The sequence below is a fragment of the Stenella coeruleoalba genome, assembly GCF_951394435.1.
Source record: "Stenella coeruleoalba genome assembly, chromosome: 14".
NCBI lineage: Eukaryota > Metazoa > Chordata > Mammalia > Artiodactyla > Delphinidae > Stenella > Stenella coeruleoalba.
Genome location: NC_137160.1, coordinates 19,604,260 through 19,625,312, shown reverse-complemented (window position 1 = coordinate 19,625,312; position 21,053 = coordinate 19,604,260). Strand labels below are relative to the sequence as shown.

At 37.5% G+C, this 21,053-nt stretch overlaps 1 protein-coding gene across 1 annotated transcript in view; it reads left to right on the top strand.

The window, feature by feature from the left end:
- The first annotated feature begins 454 nt into the window (after positions 1 to 454).
- Positions 455 to 21,053, top strand: part of RAB27B (RAB27B, member RAS oncogene family) — a 61,166-nt gene continuing 40,567 nt past the window's right edge. Inside the window, exon 1 of the mRNA XM_079943211.1 lies at positions 455 to 703. The gene's annotated coding sequence lies outside the window, so the exon portion shown is untranslated. The remainder of the gene's footprint in view (positions 704 to 21,053) is intronic.

Here is a 21,053-nt window from a genome sequence, read left to right as displayed (position 1 = left end):
AACCTACGTTATCTCTGAAATGACTTTAGGAGGCAAAGATTAGGGCGGTGCATACTGATTAATGTATTCATATTAACAGATTCTAACTTTTAAAACACGGATTTCCTTCTAAGCCCTTTTATTTCCGGAAGTCTTTGTTTGCTCTCCACTAGCAGTTCCTTGCTTTCTCTCTAGTTAATGAGACATCTCCCCGGAGGAGAGAAATGCAGTGCGTTGGAAGCAGTTCTCCCGGTGCCCAGGGCTCTATGAAAAAGAGAAATCAAAGAAAACACGCAAAAATAAAGGACTAAGAATGAGCTGCCTGCTAGGGCTTGGAGCCCTGCAGTGAAGAGAAGTGAACCAGAAGCCGAGCGCCTTTGAGTCGCCACCAAGATTAGCCTGAGGTGCGCTCCGCACGTCCGCGTTAGGACTGGGAGACACGCCTTCTTCTCACACAAACCTTCCAGATCCCCGGTCTCCGCGGACTCAGGGGTGGTGCTACAAGTCCGGCCACTTGCAGTCCTGACTGGCAGGGGCTGGGAACCGGCCGGCGTTGCACCGATCCAGCGCCACAGGTTGGAAAAATAGGAGCTGTCCCCAGGACTGTCGCCCTGGAAGGCAGATCGTTGCTGGAGTCGGACCCCAGGAGTCCAAAGGCTTGGGAAGGGGGCAGGAAACCTCTGAAACCCGACACCTCTTGCCGCCGCGGAAACTTCGCAGGCTGGTGAGTTGGGGAAGCCGGGCTGTTATTGCTGGAATGTGTTCCCACCAATTCGGGGTTTGCTGGGCGGCTCGCCTGCGAAAAGGAAGTGAGACATGGATGAGGGGCCGCAGGCTCGCGGAGAGGGAGACGGGTCCTGGAGCCTGGTTTTGGGTGTGAGCGCAGTAGGGGGGCGGCTTCCACCGAGATCCAGGTGCAGACGTGATGGGTACGCGGACGTCATCCAAAAACTAGCTGGTTGTCTTTCTTTACTTTGGCTTTTGCCTATCAAACAGCTGGTTCGGATTACAGAAGAACCTAGCACAGCAATGTCAATTTCCTTTCATCTGTATCTCAAAAAAAACCCCAAACAAACAAAAAACCAAAAACAATTCATTATCATAATGTGTTTAGAGTTTCGTTTAAGGAGAAGTCATTTCGTGAGGCAAGCCAGGTAAGCGACAGGACATTTCTATGTCCGTCCGTGGGTGAAAGAGCTTCAGAGAACTCAAGAGCAATGTCTGTCTGCCAATTTTTTTTTTTTTTCCCCCGTGTTCCTTCTGAATTGTGATCCGGGTGTTGCAGTCCTAGAGGGTGTGTACATGTGTGTTTGTTCAACTGGTCACAATAAATTAGCTTCCAAGAGTTTTCCACTCAATACATTATCTCATTATCTGAAAACTATTAAAGCCGGTGAAATGTCCCTAAACAGAAGCTAGAGGCTGTGTTCCTAGGAAGAGGCTGAGTTTGGTTAAATTCATCACGCTTGTAATACGGACACTGCTTTTTATTTCAAGACCTAAAATGAAGAGTATATAAGATTCCAGTTGTGTATATGGCACATTATTAAATTAAGCCCAAGTTAATAACATGTAGTTTCAGAGCTCTTAGCAACAAAATTATTGTTGAACGTAATAATAGCTGTGAATTTTGATTTAGTCTGTTTCAAAGAAAAATGTGTACTGTTCTTAAAATTGAGTTACATTCACGGTAATATTATAAATATATATATTTTTATATGCATGGGTATAGAGTTCTAAATCTGGAAAGTTAACAGAAAAGTTAACTTCAGCATGATAGCCTCAGGAATTTAAGTTTATTGAGTTTTTAAGCTACTATAAAGTCCAAATTGTAGTTTGAAGTGAGAGCCATACTTGCCTTGTGCTGTTCCCCCTAAATACTTATTTTTCACAGTTTCCTATCATAATCCTCTACCCAGAGGGAATCAGTCCTTCTTGAAGGCAAGAAGGGATTCTCAGGAATGACCAAAACAAGGTCATCTTGGCAGGTAGTTTAATATTAATGAGCCTTTTCTGCTTAAGAACCGACAATGGCCTCCCATAAAATGGTACCATCTTTGCTTTAGAAAGGAGAACAAAACATTGCAGATGAAACTGGATGAGGCTGTTCTCAAAGATGCCAAGAAGGAATAAAGGGAATCTCAAATGTAAGCAAACCACAGCTCTCTCCTAGGCCGTTTCTGGAACAGGAATCTTTGACGCCCTTACAGGAAAGGTAACCCTAATATAATTGATTTGCTCAGCTCCTTGGTGCACCATCTTAGACTAAAAGTATCTACTGGTTTCTGAATTGCTTTTCGTTTATTTAGCTGTACTTCTGGAAAGGTGGAAGTCATCCAAAGCCCCAGGTGGTTCAGAACAGAAACCTGCTCTTTTCCCACCCTCAGCCTGGGACATTTCTGGTTAGTTTTTCAGGTCTTTCAGGTCAGGAGAGCATGAAACATAGACCAACTATTCCCATAAAGCTCAGCTCACAATTAATCCAGTTGCCTGAGTTGATTCATAGAGGTAGGTTAACCAACAGTTCAGCTCTTAAGCAAGTTTTTGCAGTGTTGAGAGACAGGAAAACAATGACAGTAAAAACAGACAGGACAAACCAGGGGTTTCCCATGAAGGGTATGCCACTTTCTGGAGCTGGTGGCTAAAAGGGAGCGATTTTTCACTCATTATTAGATGTAGTATGGAGCTGACATTTATTATATAGTAGTAGGAAGTAGCAACACCACAAAGCACAATAAAAACCTATTGTAAACCCCATAAATGGAGTTCAGAGTATTACTTAATTTGTTTCACACCCTTTGCATTATTCATATTCTTTAAATATTAACCTTCTCTTATAGGCCCTCCTTAAATGAGGGAAACTTGTCTGGATTATCAGTAATGAGAATGAAATGCTGTTTAACACACAGCCAAAAAATCTTCAGTAAGTTGTCTTTTCTAACTAAACAACTGCTGAATGCAGTGAGAAAAAGGACTTAAGTTTCTTGTTCATTTATTCAACAAATATTCATTAATAGTGTCAAGCCCTGTTCTGGGCTGTGTGTGGACAGAGGTGGACCAAATGGACCAAAATGCCAGACCCCAGAGAGCTTGCCTTTTACTTTAGAGAACAAACGAGATGAGCAAGTTGGATCCATGCTATATCGGAGATAAGAGCTAAGGAGAGAATATAAAGCAGAGGAAGCACACAGAAAGTGGCAGTGGCACGGCCCAGGCTGTGCTGAAATTTTAGATCAAGTGCCCAGGGAAAGTCTCACTGAGAAAGTGACATTTGAAGGTTGCTCTGAAGGAAGCCAGGCAGCGTACCTTGTGGTTACGGGGAGGAAGAGCTGTCTAGACTGAAGGAACGACAAGCAGGGGTTTGCCTGGCATCTTCCAGGAGCAGCAAAGAAGCCTGTCTGTATGTCTGGGGGTGGGGCGATAATGGGGCAGGTCACAGAAGGCTTTTGAAAGTACATGTTGGCTTTTGATTTTTATTCGGAGTAGAAGAAGACGACTAGCATTTAGATATTGTCTATTGAAAAGAAGAGTTTAGAGAGTAGAAAGCAGGGGCTGGAGAGGGGCACAAGGTGAGGCTGGAGAGAAGTGGGAAGCCATTGCAAAGGCTCGATAAGATGTGAGAAAACTAAGTCCACTGCATGACTTATTCACCGTAGAGATGGTTTGTACCGAGAAGAGGAACTAAGTCACCTTCAACCCCTCTTCCAAAACTGTGATCCTACAAACACAAGAAAGGACACAATTTGTTTGGTATGTGATAGATATTCTAGATCACAAATTAAGAGATAATAGTGAGAGTTTAGTTAATACAGTTGTAAAAAATAATATCAAAGTAAAGTAAGTTGTAGCTGTGATACAAACCAAATGCCTAATATCCAGAAATGCAGGACCAACATATTTTTAGTAGGTAAAAAGGACATCAAGACTCACTCACATAATCTGGGAGAAATTTTAGAGAAGGCAGATATAGATATCATAAATTGGTGGGATTTAAATCAAACCTTTAAGAAGCCCATCATTAATCAAATTCTACTAGTGCTGAATAGTATAGCTATGGGTATGGCATTCAGCCTCCTTAAGGCATAATTTTCTCCGGTGTAAAATAAAAGCAATAGATTGGTTATTTTAATATCCCTGTTGTCTAGCTCTAGGCCTGGGTAACCTACAACTCTTACTTCATGTTTAGTTCCTTACCTTCCTTTTTTTCCTTGTTTCTTTCCTCGCTTTCATTTATGTACCTATTACCCATTTAGTTAGATAGATAGATATTCATAGTTATAGATGTTTTTATGTGTGTGAGTATCAATGTTCATAGATATAGATGTATATATGTGTAAGTGTATACACACACATACACAGAGAGATAAAGAAAAAAGAGAAATACATACACTCTATAAAAGAGGAAAATTTTCATTTTAAGAGGCTTAGGAAAAAAATACAAGATTTTATTTTAGTTTTCTTTCTGTAGCCCATAAATTTATTTTCAATTATAGTGAACTTGGGGTCAACCCGATCTGTTTTCTTGTTGCTCTCTTCTTAACTTTCTCAGAAAAATGAAACTGTGTGTTAAGTCTGACCTGAGGGTTACACCAGAACAAAAATAATTAGAAAAAGCAAAATGGGTTTGTATGATATTTGTCCAATCTAACTTAGGCAAGGTCCTCAGAGCCTGAGAAGTTCTTTAAAAGAGGTACTCAGTTCTCATGGACTGTTATTCAAAATATACTGTTTTCATAAACAAAATGTACTGTTGATAAGTGTTTCTGGATATGTCAAAATGGTAAAAAATATAGAACGAACGTAGATTTTTCAAAGAGGGAACAAAAAATGAAGCATCTCTTAGTGCCTAAAAAAAGTAGAAACCTTTTCCAAGATCAAGAACTGCCTTATATTGACCCAAGGCACCTTCTTGGACTGACTTAGGCTTCCGATTTTCTGAAATTTTTTTCCAAATGCTGGGAAGTACAGGAGCAATGCACCTCATTTGCTAATTTCTTAATTTCTTGTGTGAACTAAAGATGAATACCACAAGTAAATACGTGGAAACTATTACTCCCAGTCTCTGCCCCTATCCCTCCCCGATTCAACCTTTGATCCTAATCATTCCAAGGTTGGCAATGCCAGTTATCAAAGGCTGCTTCTCAGGGTTTGGAAGTGAAAGCTTCTATTAGAAACAATGTAGAAAACAAACACTGCAAAACATATCTTAGGAAAAAGTCGCTTTACTGAAAATATCCTTGTATTTATAACTGAGGGGTAAAAACATACTGAAACAGGTTTAAATGAATAGGACATGGTATGACAAAGACCTATTCTTTAATCTTAAGTTAGAAATGGGATGCTAAGAAGATGTGGTATATAATATAAAATATATATATTATAAATATATATATATATATATATATACACACACACACACACACACACACACATACAATGGAATGCTACTCAGCCATAAAAAAGAATGAAATTTTGCCATTTGCAGCAACATGGATGGACTTGGAGGGCATTACGCTAAGTCATGAACTAAGTCAGCTGAACTAAGCCAGAAAAAGGTAAATACTGTATGATATCACTTATACATGGAATCTAAAAAGTACAACAAACTAGTGAATATAACAAAAAGAAGCAGACTCACAGATACAGAGAACAAACTAGTGGTTACCAGTGGTGGGGGCAAGGTAGGGTGGGGCAGTGGGAGGTACAAACTATTAGGTGTAAGATAGGCTCAAGGATGTATTGTATAATATGGGGAGTATAGCCAGTATTTTGTAATAAACTGTAAATGGAAAGAAACCTTTAAAAATTGTATAAAAATTTAAAAATTAAAAAAAAAAAGAAACGGGATGCTAGTTGATGAAGACTACATGGTAGCAATAAAGTGTAATGAACAACTTTGGGTTTGCTTTTTTCTCAGGACCACACTAGGCCATCATCAGGTTCTAGTCATTTTGAAATTGACCTATTTAATTTCCCCAAATACCCCTTGTTAGGTGATAATTTTGCACTTAGCTACTAGAAAACCCAACGAAACAAAAGTAGAATGTATAACTGATTAGTAGGCTCCTGGATTGCTTCTCTCTTTATTTATTTTTTGGCATTTTTTTCCAATTTTTATTAAAATATTGTTGATTTACAGTGTTCTGTTAGTTTCAGGTGTACAGCAAAGTGATATATATATATATAGATGATAGATAGATAGATATTCTTTTTTAGATTCTTTTCCATTATAGGTTATTACAAGATATTGAGTACAGCTGCCTGTGCTATACAGTAGGTCCTTGTTGGTTATCTATTTTCTATATAGTAGTGTGTATTTTTGTTTGAATTTTTTTTATACAGCAGGTTCTTATTAGTCATCCATTTTATACACATCACTGTATACATGTCAATCCCAAACGCCCAATTCATCACACCCATCCCCACACCCCCACCGTTTTCTCCCCTTGGTGTCCATACGTTTGTTCTCTACATCTGTGTCTCAACTTCTGCCCTGCAAACCGGTTCATCTGTACCATTTTTCTAGGTTCCACATATATGCGTTAATATGCGATATTTGTTTTTCTCTTTCTGACTTACTTCACTCTGTATGACAATTTCTAGATTCATCCACGTCTCTACAAATGACCCAATTTCGTTCCTTTTTATGGCTGAGTAATATTCCATTGTATATATGTAGCACTTCTTCTTTATCCATTCATCTGTCGATGGGCATTTAGGTTGTGTCCATGACCTGGCTATTGTAAATAGTGCTGCAATGAACATTGGGGTGCATGTGTCTTTTTGAATTATGGTTTTCTCTGAGTATAAGCCCAGTAGTGGTATTGCTGGGTCATATGGTAATTCTATTTTTGTTCTTTAAGGAACCTCCATACTGTTCTCCATAGTGGCTGTATCAATTTACATTCCCACCAACGGTGCAAGAGAGTTCCCTTTTCTACACACCCTCTCCAGCATTTGTTGTTTGTAGATTTTCTGATGATGCCCATTCTAACTGGTGTGAGGTGATACCTCATTGTAGTTTTGATTTGCATTTCTCTAATAATTAGTGATGTTGAGCAGCTTTTCATGTGCTTCTTGGCCATCTGTATATCCTCTTTGGAGAAATGTCTATTTAGGTCTTCTGCCCATTTTTGGATTGGGTTGTTTGTTTTTTTTAATATTGAGCTGCATGAGCTGTTTATATATTTTGGAGATTAATCCTTTGTCCATTGATTCGTTTGCAAATATTTTCTCCCATTCTGAGGTTTGTCTTTTTGTCTTCTTTGTAGTTTCCTTTGCTTTGCAGAAGCTTTTAAGTTTCATTAGGTCCCATTTGTTTATTTTGTTTTTATTTCCATTACTCTAGGAGATGGGTCAAAAAAGATCTTGCTGTGATTTATGTCAAAGAGTGTTCTTCCTGTGTTTTCCTCTAAGAGTTTTATGGTGTCCGGTCTTGCATTTAGGTCTCTAAACCATTTTGAGTTTATTTTTGTGTATGGTGTTAGGGACTGTTCTAATTTCATTCTTTTACATGTAGCTGTCCAGTTTTCCCAGCACCACTTATTGAAGAGACTGTCTTTTCTCCATTGATAACCTTGCCTCCTTTGTCATAGATTAGTTGACCAGAGGTGCGTGGGTTTATCTCTGGGCTTTCTATCCTGTTCCATTGATCTATATTTCTGTTTTTGTGCCAGTACCATATTGTCTTGATTACTGTAGCTTTGTGGTATAGTCTGAAGTTAGGGAGTCTGATTCCTCCAGCTCCATTTTTTTTTCCCCTCAAGACTGCTTTGGCTATTCGTGGTCTTTTGGGTCTCCATACAGATTATAAGATTTTTTGTTCTAGTTTTGTAAAAAATGCCATTGGTAGTTTGATAGGGATTGCATTGAATCTGTCGCTTGCTTTGGGCAGTATTGTCATTTTCACAATATTGATTCTTCCAATCCAAGAACATGGTATATCTCTCCATCTGTTGGTATCATCTTTAATTTCTTTCAACAGTGTCTTATAGTTTTCTGCATACAGGTCTTTTGTCTCCCTAGGTAGGCTTATTCCTAGGTATTTTTTTCTTTTTGTTGCAGTGGTAAATGAGAGTGTTTCCTTAATATCTCTATCAGATTTTTCATCATTAGTGTATAAGAATGCAAGAGATTTCTGTGTATTAATTTCATATCCTGCAAATTTACCAAATTCATTGATTAGCTGTAGTAGTTTTCTGGCGGCATCTTTAGGGTTCTCTATGTATAGTATCATGTGATCTGCAACAGTGACAGTTTTACGTCTTCTTTTCCAATTTGTATTCGTTTTATTTCTTTTTCTTCTCTGCCATGGCTAGGACTTCCAAAACTATGTTGAATAATAGTGGCGAGAGTGGACATCCTTGTCTTGTTCCTGATCTTAAAGGAAATGCTTTCAGTTTTTCACCATTGAGAATGATGTTTCCTGTGGGTTTGTTGTATATGGCCTTTATTATGTTGAGGTAGGTTCCCTCTATGCCCACTTTCTGGAGAGTTTTTATCATAAATGGTGTTGAATTTTGTCAAAAGCTTTTTCTGTATCTATTGAGAGGATCATATGGTTTTTATTCTTCAATTTGTTAATATGGTGTATCACAGTGTTTGATTTGCATATATTGAAGAATCCTTGCATCCTTGGGGTAAATCCCACTTGATCATGATGTATGATCCTTTTAATGTGTTGTTGGATTCTGTTTGCTAGTATTTTGTTGAGGATTTTTGCATCTATATTCATCAGTGATATTGGTCTGTAATTTTCTTTTTTTGTAGTATCTTTGTCTGGTTTGGTATTAGGGTGATGGTGGCCTCATAGAATGAGTTTGGGAGTGTTCCTTCCTCTGCAAGTTTTTGGAAGAGTTTGAGAAGGATGGGTGTTAGCTCTTCTCTAAATGTTTGATAGAATTCACCTGTGAAGCCATCTGGTCCTGGACTTTTGTTTGTTGGGAGATTTTTAATCACGGTTTCAGTTTCATTACTTGTGATTTGGTCTGTTCATATTTTCTATTTCTTCCTGGTTCAGTCTTGGAAGGTTATACCTTTCTAAGAATTTGTCCATTTCTTCCAGGTAGTCCATTTTATTGGCATAGAGATGCTTGTAGTAGTCTCTTAGGATGCTTTGTATTTCTGTGGTGTCTGTTGTAACTTCTCTTTTTTCATTTCTAATTTTTTTGATTTGAGTCCTCTTCCTCTTTTTCTTGATGAGTCTGGCCAATGGTTTATCAATTTTGTTTATCTTTTCAAAGAACCAGCATTTAGTTTTATTGATCTTTGCTATTGTTTTCTTTGTTTCTATTTCATTTATTTCTGCTCTGATCTTTATGATTTCTTTCCTTCTGCAAACTTTGGGTTTTGTTTGTTCTTTCTCTAGTTCCTTTAGGCATAAGGTTAGATTATTTATTTGAGATTTTTCTTGTTTCTTAAGGTAGACTTGTATGGCTATAAACTTCCCTGTTACAACTGCTTTTGCCGCATTGCATAGGTTTTGGATTATCGTGTTTTCTTCGTCATTTGTCTCTAGGTATTTTTTGATTTCCTCTTTGATTTCTTCAGTGATATCTTGGTTAATTAGTAATGTGTTGTTTACCCTCCATGTGTTTCTTTTATTTACGTTTTTTTTTTTCCCCTGTAATTGATTTCTAATCTCATAGCGTTGTGGTCAGAAAAAATACTTGATATGATTTCAATTTTCTTAAATTTACTGAGGCATGATTTGTGACCCAAGATGTGATCTATCCTGGAGAATGTTCCGTGTGCATTGAGAAGAAAGTGCAATCTGCTGTTTTTGGATGGAATATCCTATGAATGTCAATTAAATCTACCTGGTCTATTGTGTCATTTAAGGCTTGTGTTTCCTTATTAATTTTCAGTTTGGATGATCTGTCCATTGGTGTAAGTGAGGTGTTAAGGTCCCCCACTATTCTTGTTTTACTGTTGATTTCCTCTTTTACAGCTGTTAGCAGTTGCCTTATGTATTGAGGTGCTCCTATGTTGGGTGCATATATATTTTCAATTTTTATATCTTCTTCTTGGATTGATCCCTTGATCATTATGTAGTGTCCTTCCTTGTCTCTTGTCACATTCTTTATTTTAAAGTCTATTTTATCTGATATGAGTATTGCTACTCCAGCTTTCTTGTGATTTCCATTTGCATGGAATATCTTTTTCCATCCCCTCACTTTCAGTCTGAATGTGTCCCTAGGTCTGATGTGGGTGTCTTGTAGACAGCATATATATGGGTCTTGTTTTTGTATCCATTCAGCAAGCCTGTGTCTTTTGGTTGGAGCATTTAATCCATTCACATTTAAAGTAATTATCGATATGCATGTTCCTATGACCATTTTCTTAATTGTTTTGGGTTTGTTTTTGTAGGTCCTTTTCTTCTCTAGTGTTTCCTGGTTAGAGAAGTTCGTTCAGCATTTGTTGTAAGGCTGGTTTGGTGGTGCTGAATTTTCTTAGGTTTTGCTTGTCTGTAAAGTTTTTGATTTCTCCATTGAATCTGAATGAGATCCTTGCCTGGTAGAGTAATCTTGTTTGTACGTTCTTCCCTTTCATCACTTTAAGTATACCATGCCACTCCCTTCTGGCTTGTAGAATTTCTGCTGAGAAATCAGCTGTTAACCTTCTGGGAGTTCCCTTGTATGTTATTTGTCGTTTTTCCCTTGCTGCTTTCAATAATTTTTCTTTGTCTTTAACGTATGCCAATTTGATTACTGTGTGTCTCAGTGCGTTTCTCCTTGGGTTTATCCTGTATGGGACTCTCTGCGCTTCCTGGACTTGGGTGGCTATTTCCTTTCCCATGTTAGGGAAGTTTTCAACTATAATCTTTTCAAATATTTTCTCGGTCCTTTCTCTCTGTCTTCTCCTTCTGGGACCCCTATAATGCAAATGTTGTTGCGTTTAATGTTGTCCCACAGGTCTCTTAGGCTGTCTTCATTTCTTTTCATTCTTTTTTCTTTATTATGTTCCACAGCAGTGAATTCCACCATTCTGTCTTCCAGGTCACTTATCTGTTCTTCTGCCTCAGTTATTCTGCTATTGATTCCTTCTAGTGTATTTTTCATTTCATTTATTGTGTTGTTCATCTCTGTTTGTTTGGTTTTGTTTTTCTTTTTTTGCAGTACGCGGGCCTCTCACTCTTGTGGCCTCTCCCGTTGCGGAGCACAGGCTCTGGACGCGCAGGCTCAGCGGCCATGGCTCATGGGCCCAGCCGCTCCACAGCATGTGGGATCTTCCCAGACCGGGGCATGAACCCGTGTCCCCTGCATCGGCAGGCAGACTCTCAACCACTGCGCCACCAGGGAAGCCCCCATCTCTGTTTGTTTGTTCTTTAATTCTTCTAGATCCTTGTTAAACATTTCTTGCATCTTCTCGATCTCTGCCTCCATTCTTTTTCTGAGGTCCTGGATCATCTTCACTATCATTATTCTGAATTCTTTTTCTGGAAGGTTGCCTATCTCCACATCATTTAGTTGTTTTTCTGGGGTTTTATCTTGTTCTTTCATCTGATACATAGCCCTCTGCCTTTTCATCTTGTCTATCTTTCTGTGAATGTGGTTTTTGTTCCACAGGCTGCAGGGTTGTAGTTTTTCTTGCTTCTGCTGTCTGCCCTCTGGTAGATGAGGCTATCCTGGATAGCTTCTTAATTGAGGTGCCCTCTCCCCCCACCAGGAGCTTGCACATTTGGTGAGAAGTCATTCCGTTTAAGATCACGAAGAGTATACTTAGATAAAGGTGAGAATGAGGTGAGAAATGGAAAGTATGGACCCATGTCCCACGTGTGTTTTGTCCTCTAACCGGGGTAGTTTCACCAGCTGTGGGCTTGCTTTGCTCAGCAGACTTGAAGGAAGCCTGGCATGTGTCTGTTTCCAGTGCAAGTTGGGGAGGAGGTCTTTGAGTTCTATGGTGTGGTTTTCTCTGTAAAACAACTATCTGACAATAACTGAGTTGCTATGAAGATTAATTTCCTTTGAATTGTAATGTTCTTCTTTCTGGTTCCCAACAGCTTTGCTAATCAAGTGTGGTTTTCATGGTTCTGACTCATTACAGTTTTCATTCTTTCAAAGTCCACTTTGACTTTTTAAGTCAACTCCTGTGTGAGGCCCAGGGAACCGTAAACTCATTTCTTATCCTTTAATTCTTGGAAGGTGTTGGATTAGGGTGATTTTAGTGAAATAAAGCCTGAGGTATGGTGTGGTTTTTCTAGAGTAGTGTTGATTCTTAAAATCAATATAGTAAAAATGCAGACACCTATGGGGATAAGCTTGGCACCTTGAGAACAGAAAACTAATTCAAAAGAGAAAAAGAAAAATTCGAATTCATAAATGTTAGCTATATGTTCAAAGAAAGATGTCTATTTCATCATAATATTTTATAACCAGTAGAAACGCTTTTATTTGTCTTATTTCTCAGGAATCATGTTTTTAAAAGTGTGTAGAAATTGAAATTGGAAGGTTAAAGAAATAGCTCTAAACTACTTTTAGTCTTTTCTACCATAACCATGTTATTGTGCATCATCACTTGACGCAAAGCATGAAAATAAAAAAATTTTTTTTTCAAGAATTATTGACATCCTTTGGAGAGCACAAATTCTACCTGTACCGTATAAACTTTAGAGAAGATGTCAAGTTAGTTATGTTAAATTTGACAACATTATTACTTACAATAAAAAGATCTGCTCACCATGTTAAAACTAATAATAGCAACTTAATTTCTGGTATAATTTTTACATATCTGAATTTTTTACTAGAAATATTCCTTAAGTGCTTTTTTTGTGTCAGCAGCATATTTGGTACTTTGGTTGTAAAGATGGATAAGACATAGCTTGTGCCCTTGAAGAACTTAGAATCTGGTGCAGTAGATACATGAGCAGATAATTTGAGTATAACCTGGTAAAGTTTAAGTTAGTGGTTTGAATGCAGTATTGTGGTAATAAAGAGGAAGATAAATCTAAGGGGGTTAAAACTGTAGAGAGATCAGTTAGAAGTGGGAAATACAAACGGTCTGAAATTAGCTCAACGATTGTAAGGTTGGAGAAGTCAGAATAGGGAAATAATTAACTAGTGACGTTGATTAGATATTGAGAGAAAAGAGAGATTTTTATAGTTGCAACTGCTGGTTTTAAGGAGGCATTAGATGAATGAACAGTGGTCCCCCAAATTGAAATTAGGTGTAGAAAAGGTGAAGCGCATTGAAAGAGGAAGACATACTGCATTTGTGTACCTTTAGTGATTCAATTGGATTTGTTCAGGAAAATGGCTTCTGGAATCTAAATCTCCTAGGAGAGGTCAGGCTGGTAATAGTAACTGGGAAGTACTGGCCTGCAAGTGATCATGAAAATCCACAAGACCTAGTGCCATCCCTTAAGGAGACCCTGGAAAGAGGGAGGAGTAGTAGCCATAAGATAGGAGTAATAATTTTCTTCCTATTCTGTCAGCACTGATTCGCTTTGGCTAATAATGACATTTAAGCTCTGGAAGGACTTTGGGGAAATGTAATGTTATATATAATTATGTTTATTATTATTATTATTAAATTGGGAGGACGTATTAAATATACCTGTAACTCTTAGTTACAGGTGCCATTTATCCCTTTCTGTGGGACAACCGCTTTAAGCATTTCCTTTACCTAGAATTCTATTCACCCATATTTTCTCCCAGCCCCCCTTGTGAAAAATGAGAAGTCATAGCTCCATTAGGAATGTGTTCTAGTACCGTAGAACAAAAAACCTAATAGATTACTAAAGTGATTGAATTTATTGATTTTGGCTCATTAATACCATGCTTTAATAACTGATGCCCAACCAGTATTAATTTAAGAACAAATTAACTGCCATTCTCTTTATTTTACGCAATAGCTTTTTTCTAGCTCTGCTGTGTCTGAATTTATGACACTTTTAACCTCAAGATCTGATTATGAAATCTCAACAAAATGTATCTCTATGTTCTAAAAGAATTAAAGAATAATTATCTAGTAATGATTACTTTTTAAATTTCCAACCTATATAAAATATTGTTAAGTAATTGACTTGTAAATATATGTCTAGTTTACGGAAAGTTATTTTCTGTCTCCCACCTCCTCTTCCCCACCCCATCTCCATCCCCATGTTAATACTCTTTCCAGTTCATTGTTTGAAAAAGTTTGGGAAATATTTTATTACATTTAAGAACATTCCTTATACAACCATCTGGCTGCCTCTCACCCTCCATCAAAGTATTTCTGATTATTAGATTATCAACATGAGACTATTCCGCATGAGTACTTGTCCAGTTGAGACGTTTCTCTCTGTTCCTTCTGGATTCAGGTGTTTAAAGTCTTCTTTGTTATGGATGCATCATTTCAGACATCTAGTTCTGAACAAATGTGTTTTTCCATAAAAGCTTCTTGTAATATGCCAATAGCTCAGTTATTTGTGTTCTGATTATTATAGATGGAGAAGGAAAAATTCTAAACAACATTTTAATGACTCATCTATGAGTTAGACACATAATCCATGTCTACAAATATCCCAGTCAAGATTTCTAATTAAATCCATGTTGACTTTAGTGCTTTTTGTTCTCCAGCATTTGGTTACTTACATTATTTTTTTAACAATTTTTTAAATAATTTATTTTATTTATCTATTTATTTTTATTTTTGGCTGCGTTGGGTCTTCATTGCTGCACGCGGGCTTTCTCTAGTTGCGGCGAGCGGGGCTACTCTTTGTTGCAGAGCGCGGGCTCCTCACTGCGGTGGCTTCTCTTGTTGTGGAGCACAGGCTCTAGGTGCGCAGGCTTCAGTAGTTGCAGCTCATGGGCTCAGTAGTTGTGGCTCACGGGCTCTAGAGCACAGGCTCAGTAGTTGTGGTGCACGGGCTTAGTTGCTCCATGGCATGTGGGATCTTCCCGGACCAGGGCTCGAACCCATGTCCCCTGCATTGGCAGGCGGATACTTAACCATTGTGCCACCAGGGAAGCCCTCCTTACATTATTTACTAAGCTATTATCCAACTGTGATTGTGAATCTTCTAGAATCTAGATTATCCCATTCTGTAAATTCATCAAGATTTCATAGTCTCTTGGGAAATATCAGTGTGTTTTTTTTCTTGTATAGGTTTGAGTATATGTAAGCTAACATTAGGGACACAAATCTCTTGTTTTTGGCACTCCTACTTGTGTGGGAGTATAATAATAAATATGAAGAAAAGACAAATATCATTACTGCAAAAAAATCCTTTGTATAACTTATGATGAACATTTGTATATCACTATAAATTATGACTGTTTGACATGGTTGTCAAGGGTGAAAATTTGCACTGATGTTTAACCTTGGATTAAAGACTGACAGCAAGCATCCTCATTTTCAGCTTTGAAATATCATCACCCGAAGAATGCGTTCAATGAATGCACCAATTTTCAAGTCTAGGCCATTGTGGAAGAAAATCAAAAGTTTGGTAATTTTTATTTTAATGGGTACAGCTTTACAAATTCTACTTTCTCTTACAACTGCTTCCTGTTTGGAATAATTTTTTGCATGTAACTTGTTGAGATTTCAGGACACTAATACAGGCTACATGCCAAAGTATGAAAGAGGTGAAAGAAGGTTAAACAAACGTTTTTCCCATTCTATCCATAATCTTTATGAGTCTAGTTTCTTTTAATATGATTGACAGAATTGGCCCCAGGCACATTTAAAGGCAAAATTGAACTGAGTGACCGAAGCAACAGGGACGTCTTCTCCAAATCACAGAGTCCCAATGAAAGGGGTATATATGGGCAAAAATAGAAGTTTTTATCTATTTAGGGCCTTTCTCTTGTCCTGATACTGAGAGCATATATAAAATCCAGTACTAATTAAGAAAACCCTAAGGAGTAGACTAGATCTTGAATAATATTTTTTGTTTGTTACAGCAAATATCACTTAATTCTGATTACTTTAAAAATATTCCTGTTTAACTGGATCTGAAATGAATTTATATTAGAATTAAATAGAGTGAATATTTTTATGATATCCATTCCAGGAGTGAGTTTCCAGAACTACATTTATACTGTAGCCATGGTGTCTATGAGTAAATCTGTAACATTCTTAACAATAGTAGGTTTTACCATGAAGCTTTATTAAGGAAGAAACAAAAGATGCTTTTCTGCAGACTTTTTGTAAACATGATATATCCTCAGCTTCTCCTATGTAATTGGAAATAATGAAGCTTTTTATAAGGCCAAATATTCCCTACAGCCCCTAAACTCCTGTCTAGGTGAATCGTTTTATTACATATCTATTATATCATGGAGGGAAGACTATCTCCTTGAATCTTTTTTCTTTGACATTAATTGAAGGTGGAGCAAGGAATTTTCTTTTTAGTACAGTCAGAACTTCATCTCAGAGCCCCCTTTTATCTCTTTTGATACTTTTCTACAGTGCTAGTACCAATTTGTTGCTACCAATTTGTTGTAGCTGTAAACAGCTAATGAATCACTCTTCCTGGTAAGCATGTTTGCTTTAAAACATGTAGCAAAAATCCAAAGGTATGCCTAATGTTAGAAGTTCCAGGCTTAAGAATAGAGTTGTAGGGGAACAATTTGGTACAAAAAGAACTTTACCAGTAAAAGCTAACGTAGCCTATGTGGATGGTGATGCCCTGGCTGAGAATTCCTGGAGCAGCCACCATCTAAAATCTTCCCTTACCAGGGCAGAATCTGGGTTAGATAGATATTCAAATCCCTAGTTCTGAAAATATGGTCCCTTTGTAGAAAGGATGTCCTTTCGGTAGAGCCTCTTAAGTCCATCCTCGGAAAGATTCTTTCACAGAGTTTGAGACTTGATCACCAAAACTGTTTGAAACACTTAACTGTGTATCCTTGACAGTAAGTTCTTAGTTTCCTGTCTTCTGGGTGAACATGACAAGTATATGTAAATAAACTCAGTTGATAAACTGGCAGACATTCTGGTTAGTCTGCAGGTTAAATTAATAGTAACTGCCTGAGTATTTTTCCATCAGGAATGGTGGCATTTTTCTTAGGTGACCTCAGCCAACTGCTAATATAAGAGATGGGCTCATAAAAAACTGTAGTTTCTCTAAATAGATTCAGATCCACAATGGCAAACTCAATAGCCAAACTTATAGACACAAAAGATCTCTCTCTTTTTTTTTAATAGATCTCTATTGGAGTATAATTGCTTCACAATACTGTGTTAGTTTCTTTTGTACAACAAAGTGAATCAGCCAGATGCATACATACAGTTGTTTGCATCTTCGTAATTTTAGAGTAATCCTTAACACCATCAATGCCCTCTGAGTTGCTGCCTTCAGAAATGGATACCCATCTACTGTTCAGTTCATTTTCTAGCCTGCCAGCCTAGAAAAACAGACTTATTACATAGAATAAAATGGTTCAAAACTGAGGATTTCAACAATTCACAGGAACCACAAAGAGATAACAGTTTGATTTTCCTTAGAGACAGAAACATACATTATGGATCATTGTAAGCAAAATGGAGTCCAGTATTTGCCACATAAAAATATTTGGAAGCATTGTCAAGTAACAAGAAAGGTCAAATGTCACATGGCATAAGACCACTATGGAAGAAATAGCCCTAAAGTAAAATTACTTATTTCATTATGGGAAAATTTAGCCCTGGTTTTCTGTCTGTACTTGGCTTATTTCCAAACAATAATTAATTTTAAGTCAGTGAAATTTAGAACACTGTCATGAAAGTGGTTGACCCTCTTGTTTGAACGAAGTGATATGTAAGCAGTTTCTCATTTATTCCACTATATGGAAAACCTACGTTGGATAACTACTGAAATTTTTAGAAATATTTTATGGATTTTTCTTTGCAGAACTACTAGAACATGTAAACAACACTGAAATAATTTCTAGTATCTTTTCAAGGACTTGAGGTTTGTGAGCTGTTTTTCAGAAAGAGAGTTCTGTAAAGCTTCATGTTTGAAAGGAAATTTATAGATATTTTCAAATAATTTTTAAGCATAACACAGTTTATCGGGACATTATCAACTCCATCAAAGCTTAGATGATAATATCAAAAAACCAAAGAAAATATCCATTGAGAACATATCAATAGGCTAGGTAGAATTCCTTTTTACTGTGGGTCAAAGCAGAATTCAAAACACTGACTGCAATATATGTTAAAACACCGATTACCATTAGGTTTTATCTGTCTCTACTTCTAAGAGCAAAAAGCCTATTTAAAAATATTCTTCGTTCGGAGGGCTGCTGCAGCCAAAAATCTCACCTTAGATTTTCTAGTTTCAGGCAAACGTATCTTGAATTCATGCATTTATATTATTTTTTCATGAGCTGAAACTGTAGATTTCTATAAGGTCAGTCACTGTCCTTCAAATTTACTTGTACCCTTGTCACTGGGCATTGTGTCAGCAAGTAATATAACCCGATGAGAGTTTGTGGTTAAACTTTTTCTTGTGATTGAGGTTTAGGAAGGCATTAAAAAAATTAGCACCTCGTACCGTTGTTATTTGTTAAAGCTTTGTGGTAATAGTGTACCTATAATTTTACATTTTCAATAAAATTCATTATTTTGTCTTAGCAGTGGTAAACTGCCTTATATTAAGAAGATGTTTCTGACAGGAGAACTTGCACTTGTGGTTTTAGAAATAGCGTCAGGGATGTATCTGCACTCATCTTTCCTGTTTCCTCTCCTGATGTCCCAAGGGGCTAGGGCTTTGATATTAAACACATTAAACAACTGCCATGGCACCTGCTGACCAATAAGAATAACAACAGGAACATTTAAGCCACACTGCTGTGTACCTGGTGCATATCATCTGAGCCGGGGGACCAATGTCAAACTATTATAAAATAAAGCAGCGCAAACTGGCTTATTTGGAAATACAACACATTCAAACTTTTAGCTCAATCCACTTGATTCTAATGCTTTAAAATATTCTATGATAACAAGATGATTACTTCTATTCTCATGAAATATAAAATGTGAATGATAAAGTCTTCTTTGAAAGGTTTCTTCAAACTCTATAAAGTTTGGCCAAACTCTAGCTATACATTTTTCTCCCTTTTCAGATAATCAAGATTAAACTAATTTTAAAAAAACATGAATATTAGAGAAACCATTCCTCATATACTGGAATCTGTATGCCAGTTGCTCATCCAAATAGATTTAGGACCATAGTCCAAATGAAGCCCAGGAAGTACAAGTGTCCCAGAACTAGAAAAGCCCTTACCCTGAGATGGCTTTAGTGAGCAGAGAAGAGTATCACAGTAATCAGGGTGGGGTCTGAAATAACAAGGGCGTGACTTGAAGAACCAAGCCAAGTTCATGAATAAAGCACAGTGTACAATTGCGGTTTATCTATACATCAATATCTTCTACAGACAATAACTTTGTGAAAAAGGCATTGAATTAGCCATCAACCATGACAAATAGCCATGAGTTAAAATATCTACAGAGCCCTGCGGTGCTAATAATCGCAATAATTTTCGCTGAATGAAAGATCCAAGAGAGTTAATTAGTGTTGATGATAAGCCAAGTACAGGCAGAAAACCAGGCTGAATTTTCACTTCCTGAGCTAATAAGTTTTCATTCAGAGCTACTTCTTGCATAGCTGATCCCTGGAGGACTTCGCTAGGAGCAACATCCTAATTGAATGGACTGATCTGCTTTACTACTAGCCCTACAAAATTCATAAGAATCTTTCCCAGTCAGCCTTTCTGCCAGTTTTTGCCTAGTATGTGTCTTTATGTTGGTGTCACTGGGAAAATGGAGGTTTTGGGGAGGGGAGTGGCTGTTCCCGGTTTAATTCTGTTTCTCATCATCAACACTAGAAAGAGGGATCTTCCCTCTGAATCTGGTATTACAACTTTTACTAACAATTACTAACAATTACTAACTTTTACTAACAACTTTTACTAACTAAGTACATATGAAGCTGCTTTTCCCTCAGACATTTTAGCATTGCAATACTTGGTCATATAGTCTGATACATGTTTCTAACTTTAGGGTAGGAATCTACTGGGGAAGAAAAGAGGTTCCCCTGAACTCCCCTAGGTAAGCAAGAAGTTCCCCTGAATTCCCCGAGGTAGGCAATAATGGATATAAAAAAAGGATCACTGCAATAGGAAAAAAGTAAAATTGTGAAATAGGTTAATGCAATCTCCTTTTTAGCCTCATCTTGTTTCTCCTATACTTTTCCCAGAGACCTGAGTCCCTTGTGGGACTCTCTGGTTGCTCCCTTTGCATCCACTCCTCTTGTCTTTACCCTTCTCACGTTTCCACAGGATCAACAAAAAGTACCTGTCCCAGGTACCTCATTCCCTGAGGGCCCTCCTTTCTACTCAATCATTTAGTATTCTAATTGTTACTAATGTGCTAATTGGCCAAAATATAATAAGATGTTCACCTTGGAAAGCATACAATCCATCCTCGTGATTTACTGATTGTGTATTTGTGAATGTGCCTACTGGCTGAAATTCCTTTGTAACTCCCAAATCAATACTCATGGTGGTTTTGTAGGCGTTCACAGACACGCGTGGAGTGGGGAGAATTTCGTGCAAGTGCCCAGCTGAGGTCAAACAAGTTGACACTCTCCCTTCTTATTTCAACTCTCATACAGTAAACAAGTATCCTTTTCGTGGTTGTTTTAGAGCCACACTTTTTGCATTTTTGTGCTTTTAGGTGGTAGTTTTTCTGTTTAAAATGGCTCCCAAGGATATTGCCGAAGGGCTAATGTTCCTAAGCTCAAAAAACTGTGATGTGTCCCATGAAGAATGTACGTGTGTTAGATGAACTTCATTCAGGCATGAGTTATTGCGCTATTAGCTGAGTTCAATGTTTTTGAATCAGCAATCTATATTCAATAAGGTCTCTTTAAACAGAAACACACATAAAACAAGGTGATGTGTGGATCACTTGGTGAAAGTATTGTGACCAGAGGCTCACGGGAACCTCACCCTGTATTTTCCCTAGAAGTAATTCTTCAGTGTTTGCTAATTCAGTGTTGGCAGTGACTTTATAGAATAAAACTACCATAAATAACAAGAATTGACTATGTTTACTTCTTCCCGTAAAAGCATTTGCAGTAGTTAAGGGCTAGTGATAAAAATGCG